Source organism: Dipodomys merriami, unplaced genomic scaffold (genome assembly GCF_024711535.1).
Source record: "Dipodomys merriami isolate MVZ:Mamm:240054 unplaced genomic scaffold, mDipMer1.0.p SCAF_122, whole genome shotgun sequence".
Classification (NCBI taxonomy): Eukaryota; Metazoa; Chordata; class Mammalia; order Rodentia; family Heteromyidae; genus Dipodomys; species Dipodomys merriami.
The window spans coordinates 2,505,959-2,523,616 of NW_027202516.1; the positions used below are offsets into that span (position 1 = coordinate 2,505,959).

The 17,658-nt window shown below is 48.7% G+C and overlaps 1 long non-coding RNA gene across 1 annotated transcript; it reads left to right on the forward strand.

Moving 5' to 3' along the window:
- The first annotated feature begins 507 nt into the window (after positions 1–507).
- Positions 508–15,032, forward strand: LOC138823738 (uncharacterized). Its single transcript, XR_011370895.1, has 5 exons — positions 508–708; positions 9,606–9,714; positions 11,823–12,475; positions 12,785–13,183; positions 14,785–15,032. It is a non-coding gene; the product is annotated as an uncharacterized lncRNA (long non-coding RNA).
- The last annotated feature ends 2,626 nt before the right edge of the window (positions 15,033–17,658 follow it).

Consider the following 17,658-nt stretch of genomic DNA (forward strand, 5'->3'; position numbering starts at 1 on the left):
GAAACATTCCTGCCACACGCTATCTGAAGTCTTCATGACTGCCTGCAGCTCTAACGGCACACCTCGCTTTGCTTCTAAATTTTTATTTTTTATTTTATTTTTTTATTTTGTGGTCAGGCGTGGGGCTTGAACTCTGGGCCTGGGCGCTGTCCCTCAGCTCTTCAGCTCAAGGTGAGCGCTCTACCACTTGGGTCACAGCGCCACTTCTGTTTTTCTGGTGGTTCATTGGAGATAAGAGTCCCACAGACTTTCCTACCCAGGCTGGCTTTGAACCATGATCCTCAGATCTCAGCCTCCTGAGTAGCTAGGATGGCAGGCATGAGCCACCAGCACCTGGCTTGTTTCTAAATTTTGAAGCAAGTGACTGCTCTCCCAGGATGAGGTAAGCCTACAGCCTTGCGGGAGCCGCACCTCCTGAGCATAGCTGAGCATCCTGCTGGGGAGCAGAACTCGCCACACAAGCAAAACCTGGGGCCTCACAGCCTCTCCCACCTAGCGCACCGACTTTCTCAACCTGCTTCTAACCCAAAGTCTGCCCTGCCACCCACCGTGTGCCGGTTCTCCACAGGTCCCGGACACCTGTGCCACTTCCACGCCTTGCCTTGGCCTAAACACTCCCTGTGATACATAAGTGAAGCGGGGCCCTACGGAACAAACACTGCTTGCTGCATGGCGCACCGAGTTCCTGCCCGAGACCTCTCCACTGAGGTAAGACTGCCACGCTCCATGAGAGTAAGCTCTGAGTCCTCCCAGTTACTCGCCATTGTGCTTCATAAATATTTCACTTGTCCTGTCGACACTTTCAAAAGTACCTGCCAAGGGGTATTTAGAAAAGTATAAGCCAAGCACAGGTGACTCACACCTGACTGGTCACTCTACCTGTCAACGGGAGGCTGCGGTTAGGAGGATTGGGGTTTCCAGGACAGCTCAAGCAAACACAAAAACCAGAAATCAGAGCTGGGCACCTATAGGTCATGCCTGTCATCCAGCTACTCAGAGCCAGGATCTGAGGGTTCAGGTTCAGAGCGAGGCCAGGCTGACAAAATCTGTGCGTTCTCATCTCCAGTGAACCAGCAAAAGTGCTGGAACTGGTGGTGAACTCAAGTGGTAGAGCACCAGCTATGCATGAAAAGGCCACATAAGAGCACAAGGTCCTACATTCAAGCCCCAGGAACCAGCCAAAAAGACCTGGAGACATGGGTCGACTTAAAGAGGAACTGCCTACCACCCCTCAAAATATATACGGTATCTCAGTGCTGGCTACTGTCACAGTACCATGGAGCCACTGACCAAACAGCCACGGGTGCCACATGATTAGCAGAAACAGAGAAGAGGCATACAGATGGAGGACTGCTGCATCGTGTCAACATCAGTGTACTGGTTGTGATACCATGCGAGAAATGACTTCCTTCCTGTGGGGAAAATGCGGAAAAGGGCACAGGCATCTCCCTGTAACATTCCACACAGCCACATGTTAATCTCAGAGTCGCAGGACCGACCAGTGTACAGGCACTAGAAGGTATGAACCCTAACCCTGCCTGTCATTCTAAGGCTTCCAGAAGGTCATGTTTCCCAAAATTAGTCGTTCTGTGATGAGTTTTTGTAAGCTACAATTTCAAAGGGAGCCGTATAATTACTTAAATAGTACAAGCTCCAGTTAACCTGCTCCTCCTTTTTTCTGTAGTTCCAACAGTGCCCTCATGGTGGCAGGATAGGACTGGTCTGTCTATCAGTGTCCGCAGCTGGCCAGTGAACCAGCCAGCCCGCACTGCTCCAATCAGCTGTGAAGTTAGAATTGTACAAAATGGGAAAGTAGGCCACGGTGAGTGGCGGAGGGGAACCGCGGGGCTCAGATACATGGTTTATTGACTCCCATAACAAAAGAAATTCACCACAGTTGTAAACCAGGGAAAACAATTTCCTATAAAAGAAGAAAAAAGCACACAAAGCACCTACTTGTTAAGGCCCACCCATCTGGTAACTGGTACTCATCCAGCAGTCCACACAATGGCTCTGTCCACAAATATTTCCCCGTTCCTTCCAGCCCCTTGATACCCAGGGACTGGAGAATAAACAGTTCATTTCTCCTGTCTTGATTTGCTGCAATGGAGGTAAACAATTGACAATGGGTGGACAGAAACATCCCATGTTTTTCTTGAGTCCATACAGTCTTGTGCACCCCTGCCCGGGAGACAAATGAGAAAGAATGACTGAGCAAAGGTTTCCAAAGTGCTCGGCAGAGACTAAGAAAAACAAACACAAGCACTTGCTCTGTGGTAGCCAAGCACAAAAGACACCCAGTACCAGATTGTTTCCTTTTGTTCTCAGGAACCCAGCGGTCTTGTTTTCACTTCATGACTTGTTTCTGGACCACTGGACCAGGGGACACACCTGACCTGGGAAGAGGCTCCCATTGGCTGGCCCGAAGCCATGACAGTTCCTTCCTTCGAGAACGGCAATTCAGAGAAAAACACAAGCTTGCTGTGGTCAGAGCGGTGGCAGTGGAAAGTTTAGCCTTGGCTGTTCAACTTGCCTTCCATTCTAGGGGGAACCCACAACTCCCCGCAAATTCACACTTGCGGTTACTCTTCCTTCCAACAAATTCACAGTTCCGGTTAAACTTATTTCCAACAAATTCACACTTGCAGTCAGTCTTATTTCCAACAAACTCAACCTGCTGGTTACACCTATTTCCACTTGGTTTCTGCTGCCTGAATTGCCTGCCAAAGACACCTTGTTCCTGTACAGCATTGCGTGCTTTGCTTTGCTTTGCTTTTTTAAAAAAAGAATGTGTGATAACCTCCCAAAAAATAAAATATTTAGAAATTAACCTAACCAAAGATGTAAAAGAACTATTTAATGAGAACTATAAAAAGTTAAAGAAAGAAATTGCAGAAGACACTAGGAAATGGAAAGACCTCCCATGCTCCTGGATAGGCCGACTTAATATAGTAAAGATGGTAATACTTCCAAAACTAATATACAAATTCAACGCAATTCCTATTAAAATCCCAATGACGTACATCACTGAAATACAGAAAACAGTCCAAAAATTCATATGGAACAACAAAAGACTTAGAATAGCCAAAACAATTCTAGGGGATAAAGACAATATGGGAGGGCTATCCATGCCGAACTTCAAACTCTACTACAGAGCTATAATAACAAAGACAGCATGGTACTGGCACAAAAACAGACCCGAAGACCAATGGAACAGAAGAGAAGATCCAGAAATAAATCCACAGGCCTACAGCCAGCTGATATTCGACAAAGGAGCCAAAGACATACAATGGAAGAAACACAGCCTCTTCAACCGCTGGTGCTGGGAAAACTGGGCAGCCACATGCAGAAAACTAAAAGTGGACCCCAGCCTATCACCATGCACCAACATCAACTCAAAATGGATTAAAGACCTTAACATTAAACCTGAATCTCTGAAACTACTGCAGGACAGAGTAGGAGAGACACTTGAACTAATAGGCACAGGAAGGAACTTCCTGAACAGAGTCCCAGGGTCACAACAAATTGGAGAGAGACTCGACAAATGGGACTACCTTAAAATAAAAAGCTTCTGCACAGATAAAGCTATCGCAACCAAGCTAGAAAGACAACCAACTAATTGGGAAAAAATATTTACCAGCAATATATCAGACAAGGGGTTAACATCCTGTATATACAGGGAACTCAAGAAACTAATCCCTCCCAAACCTAACAAACCAATTACTAAATGGGCAAGGGAACTAAAGAGGGACTTCTCAAATGAAGAAATAAAAATGGCAAAGAAACACATGAGGAAATGTTCATCATCCCTGGTGGTGAAGGAAATGCAAATAAAGACAACCCTGAGATACCACCTTACCCCAGTCAGAATGTCCCACATCCACAAATCAGCCAACGACAAATGCTGGAGGGGATGTGGAGAACGAGGAACGCTATTACACTGCTGGTGGGAATGTACACTCATACAACCACTTTGGAAAGCAGTCTGGAGGGTCCTTAGAAAGCTAAAGATTGACCTCCCTTACGACCCAGTCATACCACTTCTAGGCATCTACCCTGAACAACAGGAACCAATATACAAGGACACGTGCACCTCCATGTTTATTGCAGCACTGTTTGCAATAGCTAGGATATGGAAACAACCTAGATGCCCCACCACAGATGAATGGATCCAAAAATTGTGGTATCTATACACAATGGAATATTATGCAGCCATTAGAAATGACAAAATAATGGCATTTGCAGGGAAATGGATGGAGCTAGAAGGAATCATGTTGAGCGAGGTAAGCCAAGAACAAAGAGACAAACAGTACATGGTCTCCCTGATAAGTGGATGCTAAATCCAAAATGTTAGGTGATATGACAAAACTAACAGGACTTAAGAAACAAAGAACTCCCACTCATCTGGTTGAACCACTACCAAATATCCCCATGCTGCTGATCACATATATGGTATATAACATGTGAGCACCATTATATATTATAGACTGTGATAGACAATTTGCTCCAGGAAAGTTAGAATGAACTTGTGACTTTAAATGAGCATCATTATTCCACAATACTGTGAATTTCCGGAAATTATGTAATCACTTAATCACAATCAAAAAAAAAAAAAGAACCTCGAGGAAGGGAGGGAGGGAGGGGATGGTAGGGGGAAAACAATGGAGGGGGTAACAATGTTCAAGAGGAAGTGTACTCATTACCTCACTCATGTAACTGTAACCCTCTGTATAGTATCTTTACAATTAAAAAAAAAAAAAAAGAATGTGTAGCCGGCCTCTGGCTCCCGTAGACGGAGTGTCCTGGCTGCCGAGCAGCACCGGGTCTCTGGAGTCCACCCCAGCTTCGTGACCCTACAAATGTTCCTTTTGCTCTCTCGGAGTTTCCGCTTTGTTCTCGGTAAACACAGGGTTGATAGCATCTGCTGAGGGACATCATCCGAGCAGGAACTGGCCATCAGGCGTGGTGCCGGGCACAGGACAGATGCTGAACGAATGTCAGCCTCTGCTTCGGAGCGGCTCCGCCCGCTGCTCTCCAAGGGGGAGTTACAAAGATCGTGGGAAGTTTTCAAACTAGAGAGGACATCATTGCTCTAAAGGATTATGGCCGGACCCGGCCCTTGAGCCCGGGATCCGTTGCTCTCCCTCTCTCGAGCCTGCCAGGAGCAGTGCACTCCTTGGGGCTGCTGGGAAATGAGAATCCCCGCCGCCCTGGTGCAGAGGAAGCGCGCAGGGGAGCGGCAGGTGCATCTGGTTGCTTGTGCAGACTCCTCCAGGGCGCCGGCGGCTTCCGCCCCACCATCAGCCAGCCAGGAACTGGAAGAGCAAGACCTTAGCTCTCTCCCTCTTCCCTGGGCCCAGCGGGCAGAGGAGCAGGGAGGGAAGCAAGTGGAGTTCGTCAAGTCGAGTTCATGCTCAGTTCATGCTCGGAGCTCTTCTTGGATATGTTTCCCCCATAAGGCGTGTCTGTTTGATCTGGAGAAACTTGACTGCGTTTGGCGGAGGAGACAGGGCAAGGCTAGCACACCGCAAAGCTTAGAAACAAACAATGAAAAGTAAAAACAGAACTGGGGAGATTCTCTCCTTTTCTGGCCCCAAAGAGCAGCGGGTATGCAAATGTTACTATAAGCAACATAAATGTTTGGTATGCTAAGCATCCCTGTTGGGAAACAGTTTGAGTGCGCACCCACCACACCCAGCGGAGAACTCCCGGCGGTTCCGCGGACATTTTAAATATGTTTCTGAGTGTTCTTGTGTGTTGGCCCCTTTCAGTCACTGAGCTCAAGGACCTGTTGCTCTGGAGACCAGCTTTGTTCTGCCACTCCTAAGGACACCTTCTGCCTTTCCTCCTGTAATCCAGACCAACTACCGAAGGGGAGCATGTCTCACTGCTTCGTGGCCCCATGTTTTCTGGTCGGTCACAATCGCGTGTTAGACTCTTCACAATTGTCATAAACACCTAGCATCCAAAACGGAGGGGGGGGGGGAAGATGGCGGGGGGGGGGAGGTGGCTGGGGGAGGGAGGAGGTGGTAGGGGAGGGGGAGAAAGGTCTGTGTTCAGCTCACAGTGTCAGAGATTTCAGTCCTTGGCTGGAGGTCAGGCAGGGCATTGTGGACCATGTGGCAGGAGCCTGTGCACAAGAGGCAGGGAGAACAAAGCATGGAGGCTTAGCCCGGCCCTTCTCCAGGCTTGGTTGTCTCCTGCTTGTGAGAGTTTAGAAGTGACCAGCAGCTGCTGCGGGGTCATAAGCTGGCAGAGGCCAAGTGCGGAAGGCCAGTCCAGACAGACAGACACACAAGACCCCCTTCTTAACCAATAGCCGGGCACTGTAGCACATGACCCCCTGCTTAACCAATAGCTGGGCATAGTAGCGCATGCCTGGCATCCCAGCTAGGGTAGGACACCTAAAATAGGAAGATTTTGACCCAGGCGTGCATGAGTCTGTGAAAAAGTGAGAACTTATTTCAAACTCACGAGTGCAAAAAGGGCTGGAGGTGTACCTCAGGGGTGGAATGTCTGCCTAGCGAGTGTGAGGCGCTGAGTTCAAAGCCCAGTCCTGCCTCCCCCTCCAAAGCGCAAAAAGAACCGGGGATAATGGCGCGTGGCTGGCTTCTAAAGGCAGCGTTGCCCTTTGTTTTGCTTGTTCTTGTTCCAATACAGGGAAAGTTAGAATCAGATGCGCCTCCCGTCCTTGTTACTGTCCGCAGTGAGCGCGCTGTGGTCTCCCGCCTCACCCATGGGCCTGGTTGGAGGGTTTGTGCACCGGGCCTGCAGGGGTCCGCCACCGCCCCTCCGCCTCCCGCAGAGGCAGATGCCCAGGAGAGGGGGAGTGGGGAGCCATCCTGAGGGCTTTTCATTTCGATGTTATCACTTCATGTATTATGTAACTTTATGCAATATGTATATGTATCAAAACTCCCCACGGCATCCTGTTGACGTGCAAGACTCGTGTTTTTATCTATAAGACGGAGTAATTTTTAATAGAAAAATGAAAAAAATGCCCAAGCATGGTGGTCTACCTGAAATCCCGGTCCCCGGGAGCTGAGGTGAGTGGGTGAGGAATTCAAGACCCGCCTGGGTGTGGAGACAGGCACCAATCCCACCAAGAAGAGGGGGAGTCCGGACATGGCCATCAGCGCTTTAACGCGGGCCCCCAGCACAGCACGGGTGTGGGTTTGACCCTCAGAACAAGGAGGAAAAAGTGAGCAGAGGAAATTACAATCTTCGTGAGTTTTCCTTGTCACCGTGTCTGCATGCGGCCTAGTGAAGAACATTAGAACAAAACTGTGGAGCCCTACTTAGTTGGGAGAGCATGGATCTGTGCTCGCTCAGCCCATGGTGTTCGGAAGGCCTTCCAGACCCACGGAGAAGAACGAAAAGACACAAAACCACGAAACCTGGAAGGTCACGTAGGTTGTAAATCGAGATAAATCTACTTTTATCTACATATATATTTTTTTGCTTGTTGGGATTGAACGCAGGACCTTGCAAATGCTAATCAAGAGCTCTACCACTAGGCTACCTGGCAGTCCCTAGATATTACATGTTTAAGTTTGGAGCGATCTAGGTAAACTTTGTTTCACTGTGGCTTTTTAGGTCCAGCATGAAAAAAAAAAAAAAAACTGCTGATAAACTGGACTTCCTAAAGAAAAACTTTGCTATACAAAAGATATCCTTAAAGGAGTTAAAAAAAAAAAAAAAGCTAAATACTGAGAGAATATATTTGCAAGATGTATAGCCAATAGAAGTCTGTGCCCTAAAGAGATACCAACTATTAAAACTTGATAACAAGAAAATTGCCTAATAAAAAGGAGGCAGAAGATCAGAACAGATATCTCCCCAAAGACGATGTAAGGAGGACAAAAGAGTATATAAAGAAAAAAGAGGTGTATCATCGTATGCCATTAGGAATTGCAAATTAGAATTAACAATGGTATACCACCGTAACCCCTTAGAGTGGCTAAACTCCAGAACACTGACAGGACCAAAGGCTGGCGGGGACGTGGGATAAGAACACTTATTGTTAGCAGGGACACAAAAGGGTCCAGGTAAAGTCAGCAGTTTCCTGAGGAGCTAAAGATCGTCTGACAATCCAGAATTATGTTCCTTGGTATTTATATAAATATCTGAAAACTGTGTCCACCTGGAAATCTGCCCCGGATGCTCATAGCTGCTGCATTCATTACAGCCGGCTGGGGCACCAAGATGTCCTTTTGCGGCTGGAGAGACCAACTGCAGGGCAGCTCGAAAATCAGTGCTCTCAGCACTAAAAATAAATGTGCTGTCAAGCCATGAAAAAGATGTGGAGGAAAAATTAAGGGCACCTTGCCAAGGAAAAGGAGTCGATTGGGAAAAGACCAAACTGGCCACACTAAGAAGTTCAGAACTGGCTGAGAGTTCGGGCCAGGAGTGCAGAGAGTTTTTAGCACAGCAAAAGAAAGCATGATAAGAAAAATGGTAGACAGCCGGTCATCACCTACTTGTTAGAATGCACAGAATTGTGCAATTGTGCAGTGGGTTCTTGTTGGTATTGTTTTCCAGTCCTGGAGCTTGAACTCAGGACCTGGGCACCATCCCTGGGCCTCTTTGTGCTCAAGGTAGGATCCATCACGACCATCCCCGGGGACCACGCAGAGGCAGGCAGGCACAGGAGAAAGATGATTATTATAAGGTTTATTAGAGGAGCCGTAGCTCCCTGGGGAGAGGGAGCATATGGTGTCTGCCCCTATCCAGCTATATGGCAGGAGCCCTAGCGCAGGGAGGAGCTCAGGAGCAGAGGTTCAGAGGCGGGGATAATGCTGATGGCTAGCACTGTACTACTTGAGCCACAGCACCATTTCCAGCTTTTTCTAGGTGGTTTATTGGAGATAAGAGCCTCACAAACTTTTCTGTCTGGGCTGGCTTTGAACTGCCACCCTTAGATCTCAGCCTCCTGAGTAGCTAGGATGACAGGCATGAGCCACCAGTGCCCCGTTTGTAAAGTGGATTTTTTTCAGGACTAGCAATGAACCACAGTTGGCTCATTGGTTATAGCAAGTGCTCCCTGCTGCTACAAGGCATGAGCATTAGTATAAATGCATCTTACCTACTGGGTGCAGGAAACCTGTGTGAGTCGGGGCCCTCAACTTACAATGTTTCTTGCGATGTGACTATGTAGTTATGAGAATGCGTTCGTTTTGATTAGGATAGCATAATTTCATCATTTAACTTGCAAAACAATTTCAGCCACCAAGTTGTACGCGGTTCAAATTTTAAGCAGAAAGAAAGAAGCGTGCAGTCTGGACTGTTTGTCATTCGTTATGAATGTTTAAAACATCCTGCTCCAAATGTAGCTGAAACGGGCAGCAAGAACTCTGAAAATTTGGGCTGGGAAGGTGGCTCAGTGGTAGAGCGCTTGCCTTGCATGCATGAGGCCCTGGGTTCGATTCCTCGGCACCACATAAGCAAAAAGAAAAAAAGCCGGAAGTGGCGCTGTGGCTCAAATGGTAGAGTGCTAGCCTTGAGCTGAAGAGCTGAGGGACAGCGCCCAGGCCCAGAGTTCAGGCCCACAACTGGACCCAAAAAAAAAGAACTCTGAAAATTTGCTTTGTGTTTATGTTCACTAGATCGCATGTGTTGCACTGTGGAAGCTTAGATCCTGAAGCCAGGAGGCATTTCTGTAATGTCTGAAGGCCAACATCACCAAATGTCCAGCTGCTTGGGGAGCCAGCTCAGGTAGAGTGTATACGTGTACAAGACACACACCAACCAGCCAGGCCAGTGACTGCGTGCTCCCATGCCTTCAGCCTGACGGCCATTTTCAGATCAATTTTTACACACTCAGTTCTAAAAGTATAGTTTTTACGTGAGCAATTTCTTCCCCTGAATTATGTGAATGTGATTGATTTTTTTATTTTCTGACCAGACTCACTGGCTCCGGCATTGAAGAAGGAGCTAGAGTTCTCAAGGTGCTGGGAACATTCTCTGCGTTAGGCCATCCATCTCGATGGCATTTCAGAAAGACGTGGAAAAAGTAGGTCTCGTCCTCCAGCCCTCCTTGGAGAGCAGACACTGAAAATCCACAGACAGGGTCTCTGCAAAAGTCTGTTTGGCACTGCTGCGGCATTCTGCATCTCTTAAGATCTTGCCCCAGCACCCAGGGTTTCTGCAAAGTTTCAGTGATACTCTTAAATAAGGAAATTTACATGGATTTCCAATCAAGAGACATCTAGTCAACCAGAGTATCGAAATCCTCAGCAAACACAGACGTGTAATTTCTAATGTTAGAAAGCATACCAGAAGATCATCAGGCTTTTGTTTGTTAGCGAATCTACTGAGCAAAATGTATTAATGTATTACGTTATAGTTCCTGAAGAGATGTAGGACATCTTCCCGTCGGGTCTGGGCTCTTTGGTGGTGCTCTGTGGCTCGTCTGTGGCTCGTCTGTGGCTCGTCTGTTCTAATCCTTTGGCACCTGTCTCTGATGTCTTACCACTCACTAGTTCTTTGTTACATGTTCTGGAAAGTGTATTTCTGCCTAGTCTACTTCTTTTTTATAAAAGTTATTTTATTTTATTGTAAGGATGATGTACAGAGGGGTTACATGAGGAAGGTAATGAGTACATTTCTTGTAGACCATTTTTGCATCCCCTCCCTCATTTCCCAGTCTGCTTCTAATACAAAACAATTGTCATCTCTGATGTTCACAGAGAATCTAGTTTCTATATTATTCCCCCAGCCTGGCTTCGAGCCACAATCCTCAGAACTCAGCCTCCTGAGTAGCCAGGATTATAGACGTGGGCCACCGGCGCGTGGCAATATGTGTAATGTTTAAAGTTAGTTTTCACAGTATTAATAAACACAACCAGAGGAATTAATGATGATAGCAGATGCTGGAGATGTGTCTGGGTGGCAGAGCACTGGCCGAGCATACACAAGGCCCCGGATCCAATCCCTAGCTCTGAAGAGAAAAGAAATAATGACACATTCACTAACCTCAAAAGAGCTGTGAGGGAGGTGAGCCCTAGTTGCTGAAATGTTGAGTATTTTTCTTTCTTCTAAGCATAATGACTTGATTATTATTCTTCAGTAACTATCTATGCATTACATTTATAAGAAAAAGCCGGGCATTGGTGGCTCACACCTCTAATCCTAGCTACTCAGGAGGTTGAGATCTGAGGATCAAGGTTCATGGAATGCCCATGCAACTCTTATCTCCAATTAACTCCCAAAAAGCTAGAAGTGGTGCTGTGGTTCAAGTGGTAGAGCACTAACCTGGAGCACAAAAACTTAGCGACAAACCCAGGCCCTGAGATCAAGTCCCAGGGCTGGCACAAAAAATAAAGTAAATAAAGTATATTTATGAGAATAGTTTTATACCATGAATAATTTTCACACTGAAATATCACCACATTTTCAACACTCTATAATTTAATCACCGACTATTAATACACAAATTTATTATTGATGCTATATAAGTACGGATTTGAGATCACAGTTCATGTATGAAGGACATAAGACACTTTGAATGGAATCCTATCAAATTCATTTTTATCAGACTGTCCATTGACAAACTGCTTTATTCTACTTTCATTTTCAGAAACCTTCCATAAGAAATGCCTTGTACCCAGAACAAGAGTCTCTTTATGTGCCCAAAAGTTTTTGGCTAGCTGCCTTGCAGGCAGCATTTACCCCGCTATTTATAACTGCCCATACAAATTGACCATGAAAGGATGGCACTGGGGCTCGTTTAATCAGCTCCCTGCAGAATTCAGTAATAAACTCGCAGCTAAACTTAGACATGTTTTTATGACTTCCGTGTGGTGTTTGCTTTTCCATGGCAGGTACTTGACCTGATTTTAAAAAAAGCAACTTGAATGCAACGAACTTTTTGCTCAAGAGAGCAGCCCAAAGGAAAACTGCGTTCAGTCACAGCAGTCTAGACACTTCTGAGAATATTCCACTGCTTCCGCACCGCCTCTGTGGGGACCAGGCCAAAGCCCGGCCCGCTCTGCGCGTGTCCCCTGGAGACACCAGCCAGGGCTCGCCTGACCACTTTCTCCCCTGTCCGCCATCTTCACCGCTCTGTAGCACCCCACGCCTAGCTGTGGACAGAGCCAAAGACGTTCCTCACAGCGCCCTGCACTGGGTAACGGCGCCTCCCTGGAAAAGGTAACGTTGCCCAACGATGCTGGCATGAACGCTGCCGGGGCTGCTGGGGAGCTTCCACTCTAATGGGGTGAAGGCTTGCGGCAAATGCTCACCGGCACATCTTAGAAACCCTGGTGAGTGTTATGAGGAGAAGTTTCCAGACCAACCCCACAAGGAAAGTGCTCTTCTCTCCAGACTGGACCTGGGGGGGGGGGGTCTGTTCCAGGGAAGCAAGCTGCCAGGCAGGTCACTTCCGCGCTGACAGCCATCCCCGAAGAAGCCAGCGCGTGCCTGGAATCCCAGCTGCTTAGCAGGGTTTGCAGTTCAACACCAAGCGAGACCGAAGGTAAAAAGCAAAACCTGTTTGTTTCACATGAACAAGGCGCCAAGTCTGATCCCTAGTACTGAGAAAAGAGAAGAAAAGGAAGAGGAGAAAGAGGAGGAGGGGGAGGAGGGGGAGGGAGGGGGAGGAGGGGGAGGGAGGGGAGGTGAGTGTTCCAGGAAGAGGGAAGAGTGTGGGTCCATTTCATGACCGAGAGCCAGTGAAGAGGGGGTGAAGTCAAGCTGAGACCTGGGAACGCCGTTGGGGGCAAGATGTCTGCTAAGCCAGCCAAGAAGTTCAGGGACATCTTTTTTTTTTTTTTTTTTTTTACAGATAACAGCATGTTCTAGCCCAGTCCCTCCCTCCAAGAGCCTTTTCTAAGCAGAACTGAGTGGCCGAGCCACCATATGGTGAGCACACCATTTAGTCCAATGCAGCCCTTCGTGAGCTGCCTTACAGACTGCGGTGTCTCAACAGCAAGAGCTGGCCCAGCAGGGGCCCAGCAGGGCCCGGACCTAGTACGAGGCCAAGGCAAGAGAAGAGCTGGAGAAAAGCAGTTTCTAGCGCCGCTGTGATATGGCACCCAAACGAAATGTGAAGCGTCCTTATAGTTGATCTTAAATTTGTGAGCAACAAATAAATTGTCCTGCATTAAAATAAAAACATGTGCCTTAGAAAGAAACAGCATACAGAATGGGAGAAAATATCTACAAACCGTCTATCGAAGAAGGGGTCAGTATCTAGAATGTATGAAAAATTCTTCTAATGCAATAATAAAAAGACAGATGTCCCAAATAAAAATAGACAGAAAAGCTGGGCGCCAGTGGCTCACGCCTGTAACCCTAGCTACTCAGGTGGCTGAGATCTGAGCAGGTCAAAGCCAGCCCAGGTAGGAGAGTTCATGAGACTCTTACTTCCAATTAACTATCAAAGAACTGGAAGTGGAGACTGACTAAAGTGGAAAAGCAAAAAAGCTCAGAGAACAGCACCAACCCTGACTGATTCAAGCCCCACAACCAGCACAAAAAAAAAGTCTGTGGCTAGACCTTCAGAGAAAGTACACACATGGCCAATGAGTCCCTGAAATATTCAGCACTGTCAGAGAAGTACAAATCAAACCCACAATGAAAATCCACCGTAAACCTACTAGGATAAGTACAATTAAAAAGCCCGACAACAGCCAGTGTAGATCAAGACACAGAGAACTTAAAACCTTCATAAACTATGGCAAGTGCAGCCATTTTGAAAAACAGCTTGGCAACCACCAAATAGTTAAACATAGAGTTACTACATGACCCAACAAGGCCCCTTCTAGGTATATATCCAGGAATACACACACACACACGCACACACACACACATACACACACACGCACACACACACACACACACACACGCACACACACACACACACACAGAAACTTACTCATATTTATATCACATCATTTATAATAGTGGAGTGCATTAAAATAACCATCAGGGCTAGGAAGGTGGCTCAGTGGTAGAATGCTTGCCTTGCATGCCTGAGGCCCTGGGTTCGATTCCTCAGCATAAGCAAAAAGAAAAAAGCTGGAGGTGGCACTGTGGCTCAAGTGGTAGAGCGCTAGCCTTGAGCTGAAGAGCTGAGGGACAGCGCCCAGGCCCAGAGTTCAGGCCCCACGACCAGACCAAAAAAAAAAAAGAAAAAACCATCAATGGGAAAATGAAGAAACAAACTAACGGATCTTAGTTTAATGGAATCTTATTCAGCCTTCAAAAACAAAGTGCTGATGGATGTGCAAACATGGACAAACCTTGAAAACTTAGGTTGATGAAGGCAGCTGCCCACCATCAAGAAAACAAACAACAAATGTGGTAGAGGGTGTGTGGACATAGCAGCCCTCATGTTCTGTTGGTAGCGTTCAAAATGAATACACCCACCCTAGAAACCAGTGTGGAGGCTCCTCAAAAATCTAAAATTTCACCCATTCCACTCCTGGGCCTACATTTGAAGGAGTAATTACAAAGATACAAAAAAATAAAAACCCCTTCACACCCATGTTCCTTACAGCTCTGTTCACAGTAGTCAAACCTTAGATCCAGCTAGACTATCCAAGAGTAAAAGAATTAAGAAAATATGGGGGGGGAGGAATAACACTTTAAAAAAGAAATGCACTCATTACCTGACTTACGTAACTGTGACCCCTCCGTACATCACCTTGATAATAAAAATTTTAAAAATCATATCATAAAATTATAATGATGCTGCTTACACATGTTAAGAAAATATGGTACATAAACATTATGTGATATTTATCTAGGCCACAAGGAAACTTGAAATGATGTCATTTTCAGGGAAATGGATGAAGGTGGAGATCATCATGGGGCGTGAGAAGAGCCAGCTCACAAAGCCGGATACTCCAGGCCCCTCGTTTGTGGATCTAAAATGGTAACGGTGATGAATGAAATGTAAAAGAGGGGGTGACTGTCCAGGAGAGGAGCAGGGCGAGGAGGGGGAAGGAGAGGGTACTGAGGAATGAAGATCTATCTATCCATCGCCTGTCTGTCTGTCCACCTATCTAGCTACATGAAGTTAGTATAAAGCCCACTGAAGCTGCTTGAGAAGGAGGAGGAGGGAGGGAGGATGGGAGGATGGTGTGAGGGGAGGAGGGGAGGGAGGATGGGAGGATGGTGTGGGAGTTGCACACGAGTGGAAACGAGCTTCCCTGTGCGAGAGACATGTGCTACTTCACAAACGCAATGAAGCCAGCGGCAGGGGACTCCCCACTGTGGTGTGTCCGTCTCCAAGTCCAAGGCAGGGGACTTCGTGGCCATGCATACGGCGTGTGCCCAGGGCTGGGGAAACAGAGGGAGGAAGGTGAGGCCCAGGCGGAGACGCGGAGGGGATGGAGGCGTTTAAATAACAGGACTGTTCTAAGACTCGTGCTGGCTTTACCTATCTGTTCCAAGACTAAACATGGACGCACCACCCAGTGTACATGGGCAATGCGGGGTCTTGTTTTCGTTTTGTTTAACTCTATGAAGGTGATGATTCCGGCATCTTGTGTTCTGTGGGTTGCTTTCCTGCTCAGGAAGGCGTGTTTGTTGGTTGGTCTTTATCACCTCATACTGCCTTGCTCTTCACCTCTAAAAAATAAAAAGCAATCCCCTGGAAGGCCTGCCTTGCTCTGGAGCGCTTTTGACAGCAGCCTGAGGACTCGGTTTACCCCGGGCCAGGCCAAGTTCAGCTCCACTGTGTGGTGGGCATTGAAGGTGGCATTGGAGGCCTCGTTCCCGGCCCACCACAGGCCCCCTCTGGGCTCACAGATCGGAATGGCTCCTGGTGGCCTTTCTGAACCCAGCTCCTTCTCCTGGTGTGCGGGCCAACATGGCGCTCAGGGAGGAGTCAAAGCCTGGCCGGTGGGCTGCGCCAGACGCGAGCCCGCAGGACACAGACGCTTCCGCTCTGCCTCGGCCGCCCGCTTCACCTCACCGCGCTGCAGGGTCTCTGGGAACTGGGCTCAGCGGCTGCCGGTAACCCCAGTGCCTCCAGCTCAGCAGGGGAAGGGATGTTTGGGGGGTGGGGGGGAATCCAACACACACAGAAATTAGGACTCTGTGCCCGTAGGCTTTCTGTTGCCACCATCTCTCCTTTGGAGGAGAGTGACCTGATCCTTTAGGGCTCCACCCTAAATCCCTGCCGCCAGTCCTCCCTGCAAACGTCCCAGAGTCACTGCCAACGCAGCCGGTCTGACTGTGTCCTTCTTCTAATCACAGGACTTTCCTCTCATCTCTTCTCATTGGGAGGAAAACCCAAGGCTTTACCATCGCCGGGAAGCCCACCTGACCTCCCCGTCCCCGCGGGGCCTGTGTCTCTCCCCATGGCTGCCCTGCTCTTCCCCAAGGAGGGAAGCCAGCCTTTGCGCTGGTTGTTACTGTGAGAGGTCAGCCAGGGAAATGGCAAGGGGAGAGCCGCGGGCAGAGGCCACGGCCGAGGCCAGACACGGCAGGGCAGGAGCCCACAGTGTCTGACAATCAGACACTGCCTTGCGTGGATTTTGCAAGTGGGAACGGGGGGGAGGGCCGTGGGGGGGCAGGGGGGAGGGCAGCAGGTGGTGGGCACAGAGATGAGCTGTAAGACAAGACTCGGGCTGTGGGTTTCACCACAACACAGCGCTAGGAAGCTGCTGGCGTGTTGGAAGCTGGGGATGGGGTTGTGTGATTTCAGCCGGCGCCGGTGCCTCTGATCGACAGTCCTGCCTACTCAGGAGGCTGAGGTCTGAGGATCACAGTTTGAAGCCAGCCCAGGCAAGAAAGTCCATGAGACTCACATCTCTAATGAATCACCCAAAAGCCAGAAGTGAGCTGTGGTTCAAACAATAGAGCGCTAACTTTGAGCCAAAGAGCTCCAGGACAGGGCCCAGGCCCTGAGTTCAAGTCCAGGACCAGCACCAAATAAGTAACTAAGGTACTGTCCAGGTGATGTGTAGAAGCGGCCAGCGCCCTCCCTGCCGAGGCAGCGCTTGAGGGGGGACGCTTGCTCCCCCGCCGCACCCCTGCGCTTCTCGGGTGAGTTAGCCGCCCTCCGTGCCACTCAGCAGACACGAGCTGGCGTGGGTGAGCAGATGGACGGGTGAACATTGTCGCATCTGCACACCATGAACAAATGCTTATTCGCGCTCAGTGCCATCCGGTGAGCACTCTGGAAGGAGCCGCAGGCTCTGAGCCGTGCTGTAGATGGGGCAGGGGGAAGGTGTGCACACCCCCGGGAAAAACCCAGGCAGACACGCGAGGTGCAGTCCCACGGCACTGAGGAGCACACAGGCACTTCCAGATGACGCGGCGTGAGGGACGCAGGGCTCAGACCCGAGAAAACCCTCTGGAAGGGCACCGTGGAAGGTCTAGGCACCAAACGACCCACACCACACACACTCTGGGAGCAGAAAGAACTCCGCGAGCTCACTGGTCCAGCGGGAGTTTCCGTTCCGGCTGAGCAAGCGTGCTTTCAGCCTCGGCCGTCTGCCGCACCTCCAGCGGGGGCGGGGGGGGGGGTCCCACGGAGGTGACGCAGGACTCAGACCCTGGCCTGCACTAACATAAGCTGGGGGCTTGGGAGAAACGTGGATTTTCCATTGAGCTCTGCTCCGCTCAGCATGGTTCATCGACACTCCAGCCGCCATCCCTGGTTCTCCTCTCCCGATCTCAACTTGAATATTGCATTCATTCCCT